This window comes from Chrysemys picta, chromosome 5 (genome assembly GCF_011386835.1).
Source record: "Chrysemys picta bellii isolate R12L10 chromosome 5, ASM1138683v2, whole genome shotgun sequence".
Lineage (NCBI taxonomy): Eukaryota > Metazoa > Chordata > Testudines > Emydidae > Chrysemys > Chrysemys picta.
The window spans coordinates 51,910,440-51,930,596 of NC_088795.1; the positions used below are offsets into that span (position 1 = coordinate 51,910,440).

Genomic DNA, 20,157 nt, shown 5'->3' on the forward strand with positions numbered 1-20,157 from the left:
GTATATAGTCCAGGATCCTAAGTAGAGGAGCGGAATGAGGAGATGTGTGGGTAGCCTCACACCAGGTGCAGAATTGTACCCACTTTTGAGAGTATATTTTCTGTGTGGTCAGCCTGCGGCTATTCATGAGAATGTCTTTAACTTCCTTGGAATAGTTATTATCCAGCCCCTGTAGCCATAGAGTAACCAGGCCTTGAGGTGGAGAACTGCTAGGTTGGGGTGATTGAGTAGGCCATCATCCTGTGTCAGGAGGTGAGGAAGTAGTGGAAGAATTTGAGGCGGTTTCATCGCCATCTGTCATAGGTATTGGAACGACTTCTGTCTGAGCCATATGGGTGTGATGAGTATGACACTGGCCTTGTGCTGTCTGATTTTGTGCAACACCCAGCTCAGTAGAGGAATCGGGGGAATGTGTACATTAGCGGTGCTTCCCATTTTGTGAAGAGAGCATCGCCCAATGAGTGGTGCCCAAGCCCCGCACAGGAGCAAGATTGAGGGCATTTCGTATTGTGAGCTGTTGTGAATAAGTCTATAGTAGGGAACCCTCACCCCGTTGAATACGGTCATGAGGGTTGGGTAGTGCATCTCCCACTCATGGGTTTGTGAAAAGTGTCTGCTTAGCCGTGATATTCTGAAGTCCTGGCAGATAAGCAGCAGAAATGTCTATCTTGGTGGATATGCACCATTGCCATACGTGTAATGCCTTGATGCAGAGAGGGTATGCTTGAGCTCCCCCCTGTCAGTTTATAAAAAACATGCAGGCTGTGTTGTCCGCAAGGACTTTGATGGTATTGTTGCGGATGAGTGGAAGGATATGTTTGCATGCTTTCCTGACTGCTCGGAGTTCTAGTATGTTTATATGGCGGTTGGGGACCAGCATCCCTGGACAGTGTTGCTGTCCAGATGGACTCCCCCTCCCACGAGGAAGGCATCTGTGATGATTGTTATAGTGGGAACTTTTTGTTAAAATTTGACCCCTGAGCAGAGGTTTTGCAGTTGCATCCACCACTTGAGGGAGTCCTTCACTCTGTGGGGCATAGTGAGCCGTTTGTGAATGCTTGTGTGGTATATAACAGGTGAGGAGCCAGGCCTATAGGCATCTCATATGGAGTCTGTCATGTTTGACTACATAAATTGTAGCAGTCATATGCCCAAGGAGTTGTAGGCGGGCCCTGACAGATGTTTGGAGGGTTTCTGATTGTTGTTATCAGCCTGGTTAGGTTGAGGAATTGCTGTTGGGGTAATCTCACTTGTGCTGAGAGGCAGTCAAGATAGGCCCCTATAAACTCTAGTTGCTGGACCAGGACCAAGGTGGACTTTTGGACGTTTATTTTAAACCCAAGGTTGGTGAAGAGGGTTATAGTAGTTTGTTTGGCTTGTACTGCCATATGCAGAGTTGGTGCTCTTATAAGGGCGTCATCCGAGTATGGGAAGATAATTACCTCTAGCCTGTGGAGGTGAGCTGCAGCGACATCTAGGACCCTGGAGAATACCCTTGGGGCTGTCAATAATCCAAAGGGTAGCACTTTGTATTGGTAATGTTGATGGCCTAGTGTGAAGCACAGGAATCTTCTGTGCACTGGATGAATGGTGACATGAAAGTAGTCATCTTGTAGGTCGAGGGATGAGCGCCAATCTCCTTTCTCTAACGCCGGGATTATGGTTGCCAGGGTTACCATTTTGAAGTGTTGCATCAGTACAAACTTGTTGAGTCTGTGTTAGTCCAGAATGGGTCGCCATCCACTGTTCTTCCTCTGTGTGAGAAAATAATGAGAATAAAATCCTCTTTCCCTCTGTTGGAGTGGTACTATTTCCATGGCTCCTAGTTGCAGGAGATGGTTTATTTCCTACTGCAACAGGGTCTTGTGAGAGGGGTCCCTGAAGAGGGATTGGGAAGGTGGGTGCCTAGGGGGAGTAGAAATAAATGGAATAGAGTAACCCTTCTGGATGATTTCCAGCACCCATTTGTCCTTAGTAATGTTGTTCCAGACTGGGTAGCGTGATAGCAGATGGTCTCCAAAGAGACTGGAGGTCATCTGATAATCCGGCATGGGAGAAGATAGAGGTCTTGAGCCCTCGACCAATACCTCAAAAAGATTGATGGGATGTTGAAGATTGAGATGTTGATCCTGGTTCTGCCTGTGCATCATTTGTTTTTGATTGTGGCATTGATCATATTGTCTCTGGGGTTGCGAGTACGGGGCGGGGCGGATTCTTTGGGTATAGAATCTGCCCTGTTTTTTCTTGTTCTGGGGAATGTAAATACCCAAGATCTTCAAGGTTGTTCGTGAATCCTTTAAGGGCAGGTCCTCAACTGTGGCTTGTACTTTCCTAGAGAATCCAGAGAGGTGGAGCCATGATGCTCGACACATGACAACTGACATGGCTATGGATCGGGGTCCCATGTAGGCAGAGTCGAGGGAAGCCTGCAAGGCTCTTTTGGTGAGTAAGGAGCCCTCTGGAAAATTGGCTTTGTATTGTTTCTTTGCTTCTTCTGGCAGTTGATCAATAAAGGATTTCAATTTGTTGAACAAGTTGTAGGTGTACTTTGCTGAGACCTGAATAATTTGCTATACAAAATTGCAATGAGGCAGAGGAGTAAGATTTGCATCCAAAAAGGTCAAGACTTTTCATAAGTCTTGTCATAAGGTGTAGTTTTTGACTGGGGTTGTTTTCCCCTTTAGTGCACTGCCTCTACAATCAGTGAATTAGGAGATGGATGAGTGGATAGGAACTCAGCTCCTTTCGCTGGTACATAGTATTTTCTGTCTGAGCATTTACAGGATTGTGGGACAGTGGCAGGTGTCTGCCATATTGTCTTTGCAGGGTCCATTATGGCTGAGTTAATGGGCAGAGCTATCTTTGCTGACAGGGATGCATGCAAGATGTCAGTAAGTTTGTGCTGGGTCTCTGGCAGCTCTGCTAAAGAGATGTCCAGAGATTCTGCAACTCTTTTGAATAAATCCTGGAAGGACTTGAAGTTATCTCCTGTGGTGGGATGTGATGGCGTAATTGTTTTGTCCGGGGATGAGGACAAAATATGCGTGGGTGGCAGTGTATCACCTTCAGGAGTCTCTTCTGGCTCCCCCTCCTCTTCCTCCTGGGCCTCCAATAGTGAGGGGTTAGTGGGTGAATGGGACCGGGTGGCCCTTGGATTGGTGGGGGTTTATGGTTCTGGGCTCTGTAGATTGCCCATGGGTCCCAGTATGGCCAATTGGGTGGCATGACAATGGACGGTGACATCCACGGTTGTGCCTGCCAGCTTTGCTCTTGCAAAGGCAGTTGTTGGTGAGAAGGTCCCAGTTTCGGGGAGGCATGATGAGGGGTTCCTGGCATAGAGAAGATTGCCAGGTCTGCCTGTGTGGTGAAGGGTTGAGGTATTGGGAAGCTTGGTGCTGTGGATGGCAGTGTAGTATGCGCTGATGGTGCCGAGGTCTTGTTAGGCTGTATATATGCAACAGGTGGCACCACGGAGTTCTTCGGCACAGTCGGTGCTGAGCTAGGGAGCTTAGCTTTAGTTCATGCAGCTGAGGGACAGCGTGGCTGCGTCGGTGCCTTGGCTCCTCGCGACGTCTCAGTACCACATTCCCAGTGCCTCTCGGTCCAAGGTTCTTGATGCCATTGGCATTGGGGCAGATTTTTAGGGGGATCTCTGGGGCAATGACTGTGACTGACATTTGGTTGCTTTCTTAGTTGCAGGGTCCTTACCCACGGTTTGGGTGTAGCCCTTGTCTGAAGCTGTTGCTGGAGACCATTTGCCAGGAGGAGTCCTGGACTCTGGGTCGGAGGCTGGCCTGAGGGATTTCTCTTAGTTGGATGTCTCTGGCTTTCAGTGTCCTGGCAGATAATTTTTTGCAGTGTGGACGCTTCTGTGGTATACGGTTTTCCCCGAGACAGCGGATGTACTGAGCATGGCCATCTGATACAGGAATTGATAGCCTGCAGATCTGAGAAGGTTCAGGGCTATAGAAAAATGGCCATAGTTCAGTCACCGTTGGCAGAGACCTGCCGGTGGCAGGGGGAAGCGAACAATTTTTTTTTTAAGTGGTTAAATAAGGTCAGGGAACCAAGGAAAACTGACAAAAGGGATAAATAAAAGTGGGAATATAAGCAATTTATTAAATGGATGGGGGCGCTGCTGTTGCTCCGACTCAAGCCAAAGGCAGTAGAGAAGGAACTGCGGGATGGTTGACTGTGCATGCTAAGTAGCTGCTTGGAGTGGCACGAGATGGCTGCCACGCATGCACGGCCAACCAGGGCACTGCTACTACACATCTCTGATTACAAGCGCAGGGCACCAAGACACCTAAAGTGGAGCACCCACAGGGACATTCCTTGAATAACCACCATCCCTTCCTCACCTCTGAGGTAATAGTTGACTTTCCCTTCCTCCGGGTACTGAACAGATGCGTAGACCTTAAAACTATGTAGCATAGTGGGTTCATTCCCTTCTATTCCATGTACATTTCAGGAACATTAAAAAGAGCAGCCTCCTTTTTTGCAGGCTACAGACTTTAGCCCGGAGAAAATTAGTGACTCTTAATCCTGTTTAGCACTTGAATTCTAGTCACTTGTTTCCTATGTACATAACTGTTATTCCTTGAGAGCAAATCCTCATTACTTATCTGTGGACTGGTTTTGTTATGCAAGGTGGGGAAGGTCAGGAATTGGGGAGGCCAGAAAGGGATTGTGCTATGCAGTCAGACCTCAAAGGGGCTCCTTACATAGGCAAGTAAAAGGACTGGGAGTGGAAGAAAGGTTCTGCTTCTACATGGATCATATGCTTTATCTCCCTTTCACTCACTTGGAAAGGGGCCCACTAGGATCACAGAGATTACTTCAACCAATAGTTATATTACCTTTTGCTTATTACACATGCTGAAGTAGCCTCTGTGAAGGCAATCCAGTACTATTCTGCAGTTGGGGAAGGGTGTATTCCTTTCTCCAGTCCCCTGCAGCAACCTCCTGGATCTCCACAGTAAACTTACTCGGCCTGAGTGCTGAGAAGGGGATTTCTCCCGCAAAGCTAAAGTTTTATTTCCCAATTTCACATGAAACAGAACAAAATTATGAATAGGAGACAACGATGAAAGAAAGGCTCATCTGGTTACAATTTCATAAACTAAATCACACATGTTAACACACAGTGGAATCTTTTGTGCTCTCCCCAACATGCTATGCATGCGAGCTAAGTGGAGATTATTCCAGAGTGCATGAACATGTCTCTCACTCACCAGTACCAGGATTTCAATAGATGTGCAGGCACTACAGAAGAAAAGAGTAGGAGGGAGAAGTTAAAAAGGGTAGAGACGGTGTGAAATAGAAACATTTTCAAACAACCTAATTCCTCTTATTTCCCCCTCTGTCTGAGAAATTTACTTATAAACGTTAAACTAGCCCAAGGAGACATTAATTTAAGGGCTATTCCTGAGAGCTGCGGAGTGTCTCCCTCGAGGCACTGAGCATCATGTTGTCAGTGAAGGATGCTCAGCACCTCCTAGGGACACTGAACATCTCACAGGATCAGCCCCATCTCTCGAGCTATAGGATCCAGTGCAAGTTCAGTTATTTTCAACAATTGCTTTATTCCCTAGCCTTAAAAGTCAAACAAAGAAATCCTCATAAATCTCCCGCCTATATTTGCTCTCTATTAGGATCTCCACATGATTTTAAGTACTTTAAAAACCAATAGATAAACCATTTTCTAATTAAGCAAGTTACATAAAGCCCAATGTAGTCATCATATAATTGCTTTTTTCCTAATTTCTGCCATTGACACTTGCTGGTGGGGTTTATTACATGGCAGCAGTAATGGATCACAGGGCTTGTTAACTTCACACCTCAAGGAACTTTTGCCTATGAATACAATACTGCACTCAAACATGGCTTAATATACATATATATTTTCTTCGAAAAAATTCTCTAAATTCTTGGTAGGTGTGTAGAGTCATTGCTGTTAAAGTTTACCACTGCTGCAGAAAGTAATATTAAACTCACTTTTTTCAGCTAAACTTTCCAACAGCGGCAACTAAAAACAAAGTAGAGAAGAGGAAATCAGAAAAAAAAAAGAGGTAAACAAGCAGGAAGAGAAAGGAGGAAGGAGTGGTAAGAGATGAGAAAGGCGAGAAAGAAAAAAGGAACTTAAAAAACAAACAAACATGATTTGGTATCTGGTAGAAAAGTGCAAGCCTGTTTGAAGCATAGAGGAAAATAGATGAAGGCATGCATCCAAGAATACGAGGAAGAAACAAAAGGAGAAATAAGGAGAGATCATTGTAACCCCTACAGGCTGCAAGGGGGCAATTCCACTATACATGTAGCTAGGTGAATGAATTAATTTGGTGTCCATCTACAACTTTACAGAATTGTTTAGTTTTCTTCAGGGAGCAATTAACTAGGGAATTAAGAGAAGGGAAGAAAAGTTTCTGCTGATATCAACTGACATTAAAAGTATACTAAAAACAAACGATGATTAGACCAAAAAGAGAAGAGGTTTCTTCCCATTGCATGTCATTAGGCAATAATTTACCATTAGGAAAGTTGATTAGACTAAAGGCTCAGCTGTTTTAGATTAATTCCAGATTGGACAAAGTATTTGGGAATTTGTCCTTCTGATATATGTGGGCAAATCATCCTTTTTAAATGTGTTCACCAGCAGTCACTTGAGATCACAGTTTGGCGTTTTGCTAGGTCCTAAGCTACTTTTAGATCATAAAGTAGCAGTAACCAGGACTGGAGCCAGAGGCAGTTTAGGCCAAAAGTTTCTTTTGCAAAAACTGAACAGTGAATCAAAGCCCAATATCTATGATTAAGATTATATTTCTCCAATGGCCAAGGAACCTTTAAAAAAATCATTCAAATTTTAGTTTAATGACATTTTTTCCAGAACTGTTAGAACCAGGCTGCTTACAGCCACACCACTTGATCACAAACTAACAGTTCTAAGCTAAACCTAAAACACCTGTAGCAAGTGTCACAGAGTACACAGGCTCGGTGTTCTAGTACGGCTCTGAATGAATTCAGATTGGACTCCCTGGCAGTGTCTTCCCCACCACCTTCAGGGCACACTCTCACTAGGGGCAAGCTTCCTTGGGTCTGACCATTCAGCACCCCTGTTTCACACCGTGAGCTTCCCACAGCGAGTCCACCTGAAGTCCCAAAGGGGCCATGCACCCCAACTCAGCCAGCGAGGTAAAACAGAAGAGGTTATTAGTTGTCTGGAACACAGCATAGAACAGATCTTATTAGCACAAAAAGCAGGAAGTTACAGCAAAGTCCATTTGGTGGTGGATCCAGAGCTCACCCACCTTGAGTGACAACCAGGAGATTGACCTGGTCATCTGGCCTCCATCTCTCACTTAGTTCTCCAACACTTCCAGCTGATTCTTGTAGAGGATTTTAGAGTAGCAGCCATGTTAGTCTGTATCTGCAAAAAGAACAAGAGTATTTGTGTCCATTTTATTGATCTCTATCAAGCATTCTTAAAACTACAGTACCCACCTGCTGATGTGAAAAACAGATTGACAGAGCCAGAAGAGTACCCAGACGTCACCTACTACAAGACAGGCCCAACAAAGAAAATAACAGAACGCCACTAGCCATCACCTTCAGCCTCCAACTAAAACCTCTCCAGCACATCATCAAAGATCTACAACCTATCCTGAAGGACAATCCCTCACTCTCACAGATCTTGGGAGACAGACCAGTCCTCACTTACAGACAGCCCCCCAACCTGAAGCAAATACTCATCAGCAATCACACACCACACAACAAAAACACTAACCCAGGAACCTATCCTTGCAACAAAGCCCGATGCCAACTCTGTTCACCTTCACATCTACCAATGTGATATATGTCATCATGTGCCTACAATGCCCCTCTGCCAGGTACGTTGGCCAAACCGGACAGTCTCTATGCAAAAGAATACATGGACACAAATCTGACATCAGGAATCATAACATTCAAAATCCAGTAGGAGAACACTTCTCTGATCACTCAGTAACAGACTTAAAGGTGACAATTTTTTAAACAGAAAAGCTTCAAAAACAGATTCCAACGAAAACTGCTGAACTGGAATTAATTTGCAAACTAGATACTATTAACTTGGGCTTCAACAGAGATTGGGAGAGGCTGGGTCATTACACAAATTGAATCTATTTCCCCATGTTAAGTATTCTCACACCTTCTTGTTAACTGTCTGAAATTGGCCATCTTGATTATCACTACAAAAGTTTTTTTCTCCTGCTAATAATAGCTCATCTTAATTAATTAGCCTCTTAGAGTTGGTATGGCAACTTCCAGCTTTTCATGTTCTCTGTATGTGTATATATATCTTCTTACTATATGTTCCATTCTATGCATCTGATGAAGTGGGCTGTAGCCCACAAAAGCTTATGCTCAAATAAATTTGTTAGTCTCTACAGTGCCACAAGAACTCCTGTTCTTTTTGTAGAGGATTGGCCCCCACCATGAGTTGCCAAGATACAGAGTTTCGGCCATTCTCTGTACCAGGCACCCAGATGGCAGTCACACCTGCCATATAGGGGTCTCTGCAATGCTCACATACCCTGTCTCATCACCTAGATATCTGAGTAATACATAGGGGAAACTGAGGCACACAGTATTCAGATAAAACATTAAGCACATTCGCACTTCATCACAGCAAGTATTTCAGGAAATCATGCTGAGCATTGAGAAATAGGCCAGGCACCAACTTCCATTAGCATTCATTTTCATTGGTCAGCTTTAGTCCTCCAGCCTCAATCCAGTTCCTTCCAGGTCTGAAAGAAGTGTGTTCTCTCTGTCAGGGCAGCTACTTTCTGAAGCCTGCTTCCTTTCCTTTATTTCTTGCTATCGCCTGATTATTTAATATAGCCAGGATTTTCTCTCCAGGCTTGATATTTCTGGCATGATTATCTGAAATTCCTCTTGTTGGCTCAGACTATAATTCCTTCCTGCCCTGCCCCACTCTTGTGTTTGCATACCCCAGTTCCCAAACAGAATGCCCCTTAGAATGGCATCTTCAGGCCCATTTGGGAAAAACAAAATTCCTCCCTTCCAGGGAAGAAAAACACATTCCACCACTATATTTCACCTGGGAGTGTAGGACTGAAGGGCCAAACCATTATTCAGGTATTGACCTTTTTCAGGCTATTCAGACATCTGAGAGAGTCATAGACCACAACTAAGATGAACTGGTTACTGAAGAGACAGTAACAGTCCTGTCACCTGCAAGGCATTCCTTCTCAATCACACAGCAAGCTTTGTCCCTTGGAAATGATTTGGAACTGTAATAGATGCTTTGCTATATTGTCCTCCTAGGAGAATACAGCCCCTATTCCTCCTCAGGAGTGTCTGTAATAGGATTCCTTTATTGAAATAACATTTATACAAAACAAACTTACTATGCAGGTAGTCCTTAAGAGCCTTTTCACAAGGTTCTGTCCACTAGACCTTTTTAGAGGCTGCATTCTGGGTTAAGACAGTATCAAGGCTGCTACATGAACTCTGGCACAAATCTCCTACAGTAACCTACAAGACCCAGGAAGGAGACACCCTCACTACCGAGATACAGGCCTTACAAAACTGGTCATAAATCGGATAATTAAAGTACAAGTTTATAGAACAAATATCAGGGTACAATTTTTTTTATTTTTTTTTTTACTTATTGTATATGTGGTGGGATTAGTCATCACATCGTCCTCCTTTAACTGGGAGAATATTGCCCCATTGTTAGACTACTATATAATCCAAATGTGTTGCAGTATATTAGCTGAGTGGTTAAAGAACTTGTCCATTAACCTCTGAATGGTTACAGGAGTTCCATGCTGCCCAATAGTTTGTGAAAATGAAATAACCTCCATGTTAAAAAATGCTATTTTCTACCATTATGAATGGGGTCTGCCAGTAACCTAAATAATGAAGTATCATGGTTCTCCAGCTCATTTATCAACTGGAAACATTGGGACATGGAGTATACAAGCCAACAGAAATGGTATTTACTTTACTCTAATGTAGCCATCTGGGTTAGAAACAAAGACTATAGGGCTTTGCCATACATTTTGGGATGCCTCAGTGATTACTAGTTAAGCGTAGACTTACCACCACTTGGATTTTTCTCAGGAGTTGGTGAGAATTCAACCTATCCCATTTTCCTTTATCTTGCACAGGGCTTTTGCCTCTCAAACTGTAGTTTCAACCCATTCAAAAGGGCAATTATTGCAATTTTTGCCTTACTATCAAACTGTATTAGGTACTCCTGAGCTTGGCTTGCTCCAAGTAAGTGTGGAAATGAAGTTTGAAGGTACTTTGAACTGGGAAGCATTGAGCACTTTGTGAGCTGTGTGTAGGTGGCAAGAAATTAGTTCATGGAGTCTTCCTGTACTCAACACAGCATGAGATGAGCACTGCCAATTTTATCGTTCAACTGCAAGAATTAATGCAAAGAAACTGCAATGGTAACAAAAATCACTTTTCTTCCTTAGTGACATAAACTTTAAGATAGAGAAGGTTAATCCTGCACAAGTCTCAGACCTGTGCTTCTACACCACAGGAGTGTGCTTGTCAGAATTAGTTTGCTGTAAAAAGTACATGGTGGACAAAGAAAAAAAGCTGAACTAAGGCATATTATTTGAGAAGAGCCCTGCTTTCCACCTGTTTCCACTGAGATTGTTTACAGACTTGTGCTGTAGCTCTGCTAAGGGAAAAATAGCTGAGTTTTCAACATGCATTTATATGCTCATCATTTCTATAATATTTCATGACCTTGATTAAAAAAGCCTTGTCAGAAAAGAACAACCCTAAACATTATTTTTCTTTGCTGTAAATTTACACTGCTCATACTGTGTCAGCATTTCAGTAACAAGGACTCAACTCAGCACTGGCAGAGAAGCCTAGCATACAATTAGCTGTTGGAAGGGGAAAAGGCTCCTTATATATGTAAATGTGCAAATAAGCATGTCAGTCCCACTGGCACTTTATAAATTGATTTCCTTGGAAAATACAGTGGGCTCAGTGGCACAAATGCAGAATAGTTATAAAGCATATGTGTTCACATCATCCCTTCAAAGTATTCTAACCCTTGGATTCTAAGGGCAATTAGGATGCTTGCAAAGAATGACTCAGACCTCTGCACTGCCCAGAGTGGCCCCAAATCCCCTCTCCCCTTGGACTTGCTCTGGGAAAGAGTTCTGACCTAGTTACACATTGAAGTTACCCTGAATCCTCCCCGGCTTGCTAGAGCACTCCCATCAACTCTTATCCAAATCATGGAAAACCTTCCAGCCCTTGAAATGATTAACTTAAACCTACATATTGATCTATCATCTAAGGACTAAAGCTTCATGTTTTGAGCCTTGAATATATCTATTTCAACTCAAACTCATTGAAAATTAGTCTCTGCATTGCAAGATGTGTTATATATGAATCATTCCTATTGTACTAGATATACTGGACAGTAGGGCCATCCCGGGGGGCGGTGTGCGTGGCCTGGGACGTAGGTGCAGAGTTTCTATCTGCCGGGTGGTGCTTCCCCCTGGCTCCGCCCCCACTCCACCTTTCCCCCAAGGCCCCACCCCACCTTGCCTCTTCCGTGCCCAGTTCCGCCCCCTCCCTGAGCACGCTGTGCCCTCACTCCTCTCCCCTCCACCCCACCGCCAGCGCCTGCAGACCCTGCAAAACAGCTGATCAGTGATAGGCACTGGAGGGAAAGGGAGGTGCTGATTGGTGGGGCCTGCTGGCAGGCAGGAGGCGTTGGGGGGGATGATGGGCAGGTGGGGGGGGGGAGGAGCCCCCCAATCCCCTGCCTGACCTCCCTACCCATCTCCTCACGAAACATGGGGTCGCCCAAAGCCTGAATCCCGGGGCGGTCACCCCAATTTGCTGTACCTTAGTGATGGCTCTGCTGGATGTTAGCAGTTATTTACTGTCCTTGGGCCAAATTGTGCAGTGCTTAGTCCTTAGTGTTGGCAAACACCTACAGAAATCAATGGAAGCTTTATCTGAGGAAGGAGTACAGGTTTCATTTGGATACAAAATCACTTACAAGATTGGATTCCACAGTGCTTGGATTCAAAACTTTAAAATTCTAGTCAGCATGAATCTGGCTGAGAAAAAATAATATTTAATGAATAGTCTTCATCTGTACCATCTGATGGCTATTATAATTACAAACGTAAGTGGCTGGAGCAAAATGAGAGCTGGGTTATATGCAAAAGCTTTAGTTGAGTATACTGAAATAGTGGGATTCTGAATGAAGCTGTCCAAGTATTGTATGTACTACCAAAAGAAATGGAATGGGTGGTGGAGCAAAATACCGTATTAAGTAGTGATGGACGAAACAATATATTTTCAGGTTTGGTTTCAGTTAAGACTGAACATTTAAATGTTTATTGAAATTTTATCCAAAAGGTCTTGAAATCAGTTTTTCTTTCTTTACCTTCCCTCCTTTGAAACAAACCACATTGTCTCTCATCCCCCTCTCTTGAATTACCAGCTCCATTTCTTTGGCCTCAGCTCCCTTATACCAACTTCAAGGAGATACCCAGGCCAACAGTTCCTCCTCCTGCTTGACTCTAAATAAGCCCAAATGACCTTCTAAGTTAATTTTACTGACCTCAACCCCCCAGCAACAGCCCCTTGATCAAGACAAATCCCCATTACTATTTCTGGTCTGGCAAGCTGTGGTATTGAAATTCTGTCTACTTCAAGGCTCCCTAGGTCAAAGATGGCCTAGCATGTACTGTTTCCTGTCTGACCTTGAGGAATTCCAAACCTTGCAGGATTTTAAGAGAAAATCCAACCCAGTAGACACTGGGAGACCTATTGTGACCGAATATTGATTTTGGCAAAAGTACGAAAAGGACGTGGGCTGATCCAAAATTAATAAAAAGGCTTGGAGGCCAGTCAGTTGAAGATGCAGGTTAAGGCTCCAGCCAACTCTTTTTTTAAAATCCATACTTCATCTCTTTCCAAAGAAAGGTCATTTTTGTTAGTTTAATACTGTGTGTCAACTTGCATCTCTTACCACCAAAATAATTTGGCTAGACATAAAGTAAGCAGCAACTCAGTAGTATCCAACAATTATTACCAGTGTCTATGTTTATTTCTATCCACTGGTGCATATTTGGTTTGTGCTCACAAACTGTTGGAACTGCAGAACTAAAATATATACAGTATTTGTGAAAGAATTTCTATGTATTTTGTGACTCCAGGCTACCATTTGTCATTTTAGCTAACAGAATGAAATGTAATAACCTATAACAATTGTAATAAAAAACATCAACTGCAAACACATTCAGATCAGATACCTAATATGCGATCCAGATTTTAAGCAACTTCTAAGAGAGAGAGAGAGAGAGAGAGAGAGAGAGAGAGAGAGAGAGAGAGAGAGAGAGAGAGAGAGAGAGAGAGAGAGACTTTAATTGCCCTTAAGCTTATAATGAATTTCCCATCTGACCCCCTACAATGCCAAATTCCTTGGATTCCAAGCTCTTTACACAGAAAGAAAGAAAAACAGAATGAAAGAGCACATACTAGCTTTAATTCTCTCTGCTTGTACAGGAAACTTTCTGTCCCTGGAGCCTTATTCTCCCACCACAGGATACTGGAATCTCAGTGGAGGATACTGTGGATATACAATGGGAGAATGATTACACAGAATATTAGGGCATATGCAAGAAAATGGACATACCCCCCCAATCTGGATTTAACTTGTAACAAAATAAAATGTTTTGCTAAGTCAGAAGAATATGAAACCATTCATGAAATCTTAAATACTGTGATGACATATGGCTAGATGCTGTTCCCAAGTGATGTCAATTGGAGATTGCCATCGACTCCAATAGGAGCAAGATCAAGCTCTTATTGAATAGATAAAGCTCACCCATTTAGTAGTTATTTCCAAAATGTTTGAAAATGAACAGAAAAGACCTCTAGCTCTCTCTTTTTGGGGGGGATCACTGCAGCTGACACCACCATGAAGCCTGCTCTAACTTCAAAATGATTTTTCTCTGACTTTCTACATATAATCACTTTATCTTTAGTGGTTCATCAGAAGAAATAGTGAAAATATATTTGTTACTTTCTAAACGTTGTTACTTTCTAAAGAGTTATTTCTAAACTCTGAAAAGAGTTTAGAAATATATATTGTAAACCATTGGCTGAATGGTGGTCAGTTATGGGGCCTTGTGGCAGATAAGTTTCCATTGCTGGGAAGAAACGGAGGACAGAGACAAGTATGGTATAATTCATTTATTTACACTACATATGAGAGTCCTGTTATTCTTAAACCAACACACACACACACACACACACACAGAGGCAATCCTGAAAACCCTAGCTCAGTGACCCTGATCCACTACTAGGAACCTCTGCCTTTTTTGTGCCCTCTTCCTAGGTCTCCAAACATCCTTCCACATGCTATGGAACTTCTCCCATTGGCTGATCTATCACTGTCCAATCAGGAGCCAAAAGAGCAGCACTAGAGTCACCGTCAGCAGATTCACTACAATAGAAGTTGTTTGATGAAACACACAAGAAAGTCCAGCTCAGCTACATTTTCTGTATGGGATATGTGCGCACAGTAACAAAGCAGTTAATTTATCTAACTTAATCCTCTGAGATGGATTTTATTTACACTATTCCCATTTGTCATCACCTTTTCTTTGCCATAGATTTGAATTATACAGAAGTTGTGAACTAATCTCCAGTTGAAGTATAAATTTGATTATGTTTCTATAGTGTGTATCACTATCTGTCCCTTTCATTCACAAACATAATTTTCTCTGATAATCATTCCTCCACAAGACAAAACATTCACAAAACCAGATCTAAGACAGCACAGAAGAATAAAGTGTTCTTAAAATAATTTCCCATATGATCAAGAGAAGCACCCTTATAAATATATAATATTTATATAGCACCTTAAAGACAAGAGTGGCATTACTTGTGAAGAGCACCACACTGCACAACAGAATGAGGGCAAATTTGGTCCACGGACTCAGGTGCAAATCCTACTCCTATGAAAAGCATGTCTGCCCTATGGGGGGCATTAAGGATCAATCTGTAACCTGAGAGATACTTGGTTTGTCTACTCATACCTAAGGAAGATGAAAGGTTGAGTTGACACTACTGGGATATGGTTCTGTGGTTTCCAGGGATCCAAGATAATTCACAACACTAAGTTATCCACTGAATTACATGTTTAACTACCATGTTTGCACATATAATGAAAATTAATGAGGCATTAGGGAGTACTGAAATATTACAAAGTTGATCATTTTTTGGATTTGTAATATATTGTAAAACCATATATTTTAAAAGCACATCAGCATATTATATGTATATGGACCATGAGTAAAAGTAATGTACATTTTCCAATCTCGTACATATAAAAGATGTATGCCCACAGCCCTATATCAAAATAGCTAACTAATAATTTCAAATCAGACCTCTGCAGTATATTTCGCTACATCAAATACTGAAACAGCAGCAAAACTACCATAGGTACTTGTGAGAATAAAAGAAGGTAGTATTTTCATAGTTACTAGGATGTACTTGTTTGGCATAAACAAGAACCATCTCATAACTTTACCCTTCAATCTGAGTCTAAACTTTCTCTGAAGTTTTAAAAATCCTGATATTTAAGAACAAAACAAACCATACATTTGCACCATGAACGTTCATTAAATGTGGGTTTTTATTAAGGCCTGGTTTTAGTAAAGCGCAAGGTTAACTGTTAGCATGTGTGTCCAGTGCCAATGAGCTCAATGGGACTGTTCATGTACTTATAGTTAGGCACATGCTTAAATGCTCTCTGAATCAGAGCTTAAATGTAGCAACAGATTTTACCTCTCTATTTGGCACTGGGGTGACTGCTGCTGGAATACTGTGTCTAGTTCTGGTGCCCACAACTCAAGAAAGATGTTGATAAATTGGAGAGGGTTCAGCAAGGAGCTACAAGAATAATGAAAGGATTAGAAAAGATGCCCTACAGTGATGACACAGAGCTCAAACTATTTAGCTTAACAGAGATAAGTTATGGGGTGAGTTGATTACCGTCTACATGGGGAACAAATATTTAATAATGGTCTCTTCAATCGGCAGAGAAAGATGCAACACAATCCAGTGGCTGGAAGCTGAAGCTAGACAACTTCAGATGAGAAATCAGGTGTACATTCTTTAACTGTGAGGGTAATTAACCATTGGAACAGTTTACCTAGGGTTGGGATGTATTCTTCATCACTGACAACTTTTAAAACAAGATTAGATGTTTTCCTAAAAGACATTCGCTAGGAATTATTTGGGGAAGTTCTATGGCCTGTGTTATACAGGAGGTCAGACTAGATGATCATAATGGTCCTTTCTGGCCTTAGAAACTATGAATATGAATAGGCACCTGCAGTGTTAGAGAGCAGCTGAGCTGCATTTTGCGAATGCTAGTAGCACCTAAATGTTTAATATAGGCACCTAAATGGCTGCTCGGCTCCTAAATCCCCCTTGTGAATCCAGCCCCCAATGGGATCTTTAAAAGTCATTTAGGGGACACTGAAAATGTTTACCTCCGATCCACAGCCTATCAATTTGTGCATATTTTTACCTGTCTGCTACCTAAAGCTAATGTTTCTTTGTTTTTATATAAAATTAGAATAATATTTAGTAATAAAGATAGGTTGTATTTTTGTATTAAAATAGCATGGCTGCAAATTGCAGGTTGGATTATAGTATAGGTCAAATGGTCAGTACTGGCTTAACTGTTCCCACTGAAATTAACAATGAAGCTCCCATTCACTTTCATTAGAGCAAAGTTAGGTCAATACAGAGAGCTTTTGAAAATTCCACCCTTAAAAAGGACAAGAACCTCTAAAAGGTATGGTACTCTAAAAAGGCCCTGTAAGACAAAACAGAAAAAGAAATCACCTTTCTTATAGTATGTTACCATTAAAGATGGCTGCTCTGTAAACCTATTGCTTGACAATAATGAGAAAGGCTCCCAGGCACAGGTACATACAAGGTTTGAAACTAGAAAATTAAAAGTATTCAAGCTGCTCGATCGATCTGTACTCTGCTTCCACATAATGAAAAGTACACCGTCTGACAGTTATATATGATTCTAAAACATAGTACCATTTATTTAGCTTTTGATTTGGAATATGAAATGGAAGTCCCAGAAGAATATTAAATATTAGAATTTGACACATCACTATGAACATTAGGCAGCCATGCACACATACACATGTAAAATGTTAGGCATTTTTTAACTTAAATACATGGTTAGAAATGTTTTCAAAAAGAATTAAAATGTTCTCTTTTGTGTTGTTACAAAGAACTTTTATAATGGAAGCATCCTTATTGCATTCAAGGGCGCCCTGATACTTAGACAATGGATTTTTATGTGACTTTAAAAAAAAACCAAATGGTCTTGTTCTACAGTAGCTCCCTTTTATATCATACAAAATGCTGGCATGAACCTGGCTTATGTAGCAAAAAAATTCCCTCTGAAGTGCAAAAAGTCTACCATGTGCTCTCATAGTTGTTCAACTAGGCAGTCCCTGATGCTTAGAAGGCCTCAGCCCAATTCTCAAACAAGAATTCTACCTCAGTGAGTGACAAGTTGTCATGGACTGACTGTTCCTTCAGACTGGCTGTCTTCATGGAGATTGAAGGGAAAAGGTCACACCCTGTCACAAGAGAAAATGCTGCTTTTATACTCAGTTATTCTTTCTAAACAAAAAACCCACCACAATCTGGCTAGTGTACTTCAGTTCAAACGTCACCACCAATAAAGCCTTTCATCTAAGCAGACGTGGTTAAACTTTGAGGCACAGACAGCCCAACAGAGTAGAAAGAGCTCCTGCAGAAAAATGGCAAAATAAAGATGCTCTCTGAAATACTACCAAAAAGTCAATACCACTTAAATAGCAATCCATTTACTTTTCAGGTATTTTTTTTTCTTTTCTTGTCTCAAAAATTGATAGTCACTAACACAAGCTTGTGTGTTTAAGAGACTCTGATAGCCTCTGTCTTTCCTCCAGATAATTGAGTCTAATAAAATCAGAGTCAGTGAAAACTTACCTTTTCAAAGTTGCAGCATATGGAATTGGTTATGTGATAGCAATGTGCATGTATTTGCTGAATGCATCATACATAACACCTGTTCAAAATGTTTGTCTGTTCTGGAAATGTAAGGCAGGGGGAGGGGAACTGGAGTGAGTGACTTGTGATGTGTTACTCTCCCTCTCACTTTGCAAAGTTAACCAGAGCAACATGAATCAATACTGAACAAAAAACACCACCATGATTTAGCACATACATCTTAAAGAGCAAGATTTCCAAAAGCATTGACCTAATTCTGCTCCTTCACTAAAGTCAAAGGGATTTTTACCATTGACTTAAATGTAAGCAGAGTTAGACCAACAATGAGGGCTTTTGAAAATCCAACTGTAAATATAAAATGGTGTACAAATATCAGCTAATTCATTCTCATAACAGTCTTGGTATTCGTTTTTTTTTTTTAAAATATGCATAGAGGACAGGAAATGGAGAACTGAATTTATTTGCACAAGCAAATGATCAGAGCTAAAAATTAGGTATGAAAATCTCCAGACTCCCAACCAAATTCTTATTCCTCCGGACTATTCTGCATCCCAGATCTACACAATCAGAAACAATATGGCCCTTTTGTAAGGGCAAACCAAGTTACTACTTAAAAACAGAATCTACTTCACACACTAGATCAAGAGAACTGTTTGTTGCATTACTGAAGTCATAACAAATGACATTATCTGAGTTGCATTAGCAATTTGACACATTTTTCAAGTGAAAATTAGGCAAACTATTTTGATCAAAATAAAAACCAATCTAATCCCTCATTTCTCTTCAATGAAACTTGAAATCAGCATTTTTATTATTTTTATTAAGGTTAGAGTAAGTGAGTGATCAAGGGAGGATTATTTTCTTCTTATGCTTGAATGTGCATGTAACCAGGTCCTTGTTTGGTAAAGGCAGGCTCAGTTTAAAAACAAAAACAAAAACAAAACAAAACAAAAACAAAACACAACACTGAAAGCAGAAGGGCTGCCTAGAAGACGGGACTTTAAATCTTTTAGTCAGTCAAATATCAGAAAAGAGTTCACCTTTTCCAGTGTTCTCTGCAAGTGCAGCTACCCTGCTTTGTCATGCAGCTGAAGCTCAAAGGCTTGTTATATGCCAGAAACTGTGACCTTTTGTTTTTGTAACTGTTTAGCTTGGGGATGGTCAGTCCCGGTTTGGATTTGCAGAGGATGCTTTGTTTTTCTTTTTGAATGTAATTTTGTCCTTGAGCGTCTACATTGCTTTAATTAGATGTGCACAAAAGCTTTAGCAGTGCTGTAGCCAAACAAGCAAGTTGTAACACTTGCTCTGCCATGGTGCCTACAAACGTAAAAGTGACTCATTTCCAGTGACCACTGTTCATGTAGCTTCACAGAGACTGCAGAGTCACTGGAAGCCCCTGAGACTCTGACCACCTCATATTTCTGGGTTTAGACACCATGACCAGAGCCACAGATGAGTGATGACCCAGGGGGTAAAGTTATTCACATTCAGCTAATCATATTCACTCCTGGTTGCCCACAGTAACAGGAGTTCAGTTTCTTACCACAGAATGGAAGCAAGCATTGGGCCTTCTGAAGGAGTTCTGCAGACCAGAGGTGAAAGTAAACCGGTATGGCATACCGGCAAGAGCCAGTATGCCATGCCGGACTGCACTGGCTTCCGCGGGGGGGGATTTAAAGGGCTCTGGGCCGGGGAGCCCAGAGCCCTTTAAAACCCCCCACGCAGCTCTGGCGGCCCGACTGGGGCCAGGATTTAAAGGGCTTGGAGCTCCCGCGGCTGCAGGGAGCCCAAAGCCCTTTAACCCCCCCCCCCACACACACACACACACACACACGCAGCTGCAGCAGCCTGACTGGGGCCGGGATTTAAAGGGCTTGGAGCTCCCGCAGCTACGGGAAGCCCAGAGCCCTTTAAATCCCGCCACAGCTCAGCACCCGGGCTGGGGCCGGGATTTAAAGGGCTTGGAGCTCCCACGGCCGCAGGGAGCCCAGAGCCCTTTAAAACCCCCCATGCCGGAGCTGCGGTGGGCATTTAAAGGGCCCGGAGCTCTGCGGCGGCTGGAGC

General features: G+C 42.2%; 1 long non-coding RNA gene across 1 annotated transcript; it reads right to left on the reverse strand.

Annotated features, from left to right (window-relative positions):
* Nucleotides 1-2,453: 2,453 nt before the first annotated feature.
* Nucleotides 2,454-7,394, reverse strand: LOC101937793 (uncharacterized). The gene is made up of 3 exons (XR_254998.4): nucleotides 7,308-7,394; nucleotides 5,998-6,028; nucleotides 2,454-5,265 (listed from the first exon to the last, which is right to left on the reverse strand). It is a non-coding gene; the product is annotated as an uncharacterized LOC101937793 (long non-coding RNA).
* Nucleotides 7,395-20,157: the final 12,763 nt, after the last annotated feature.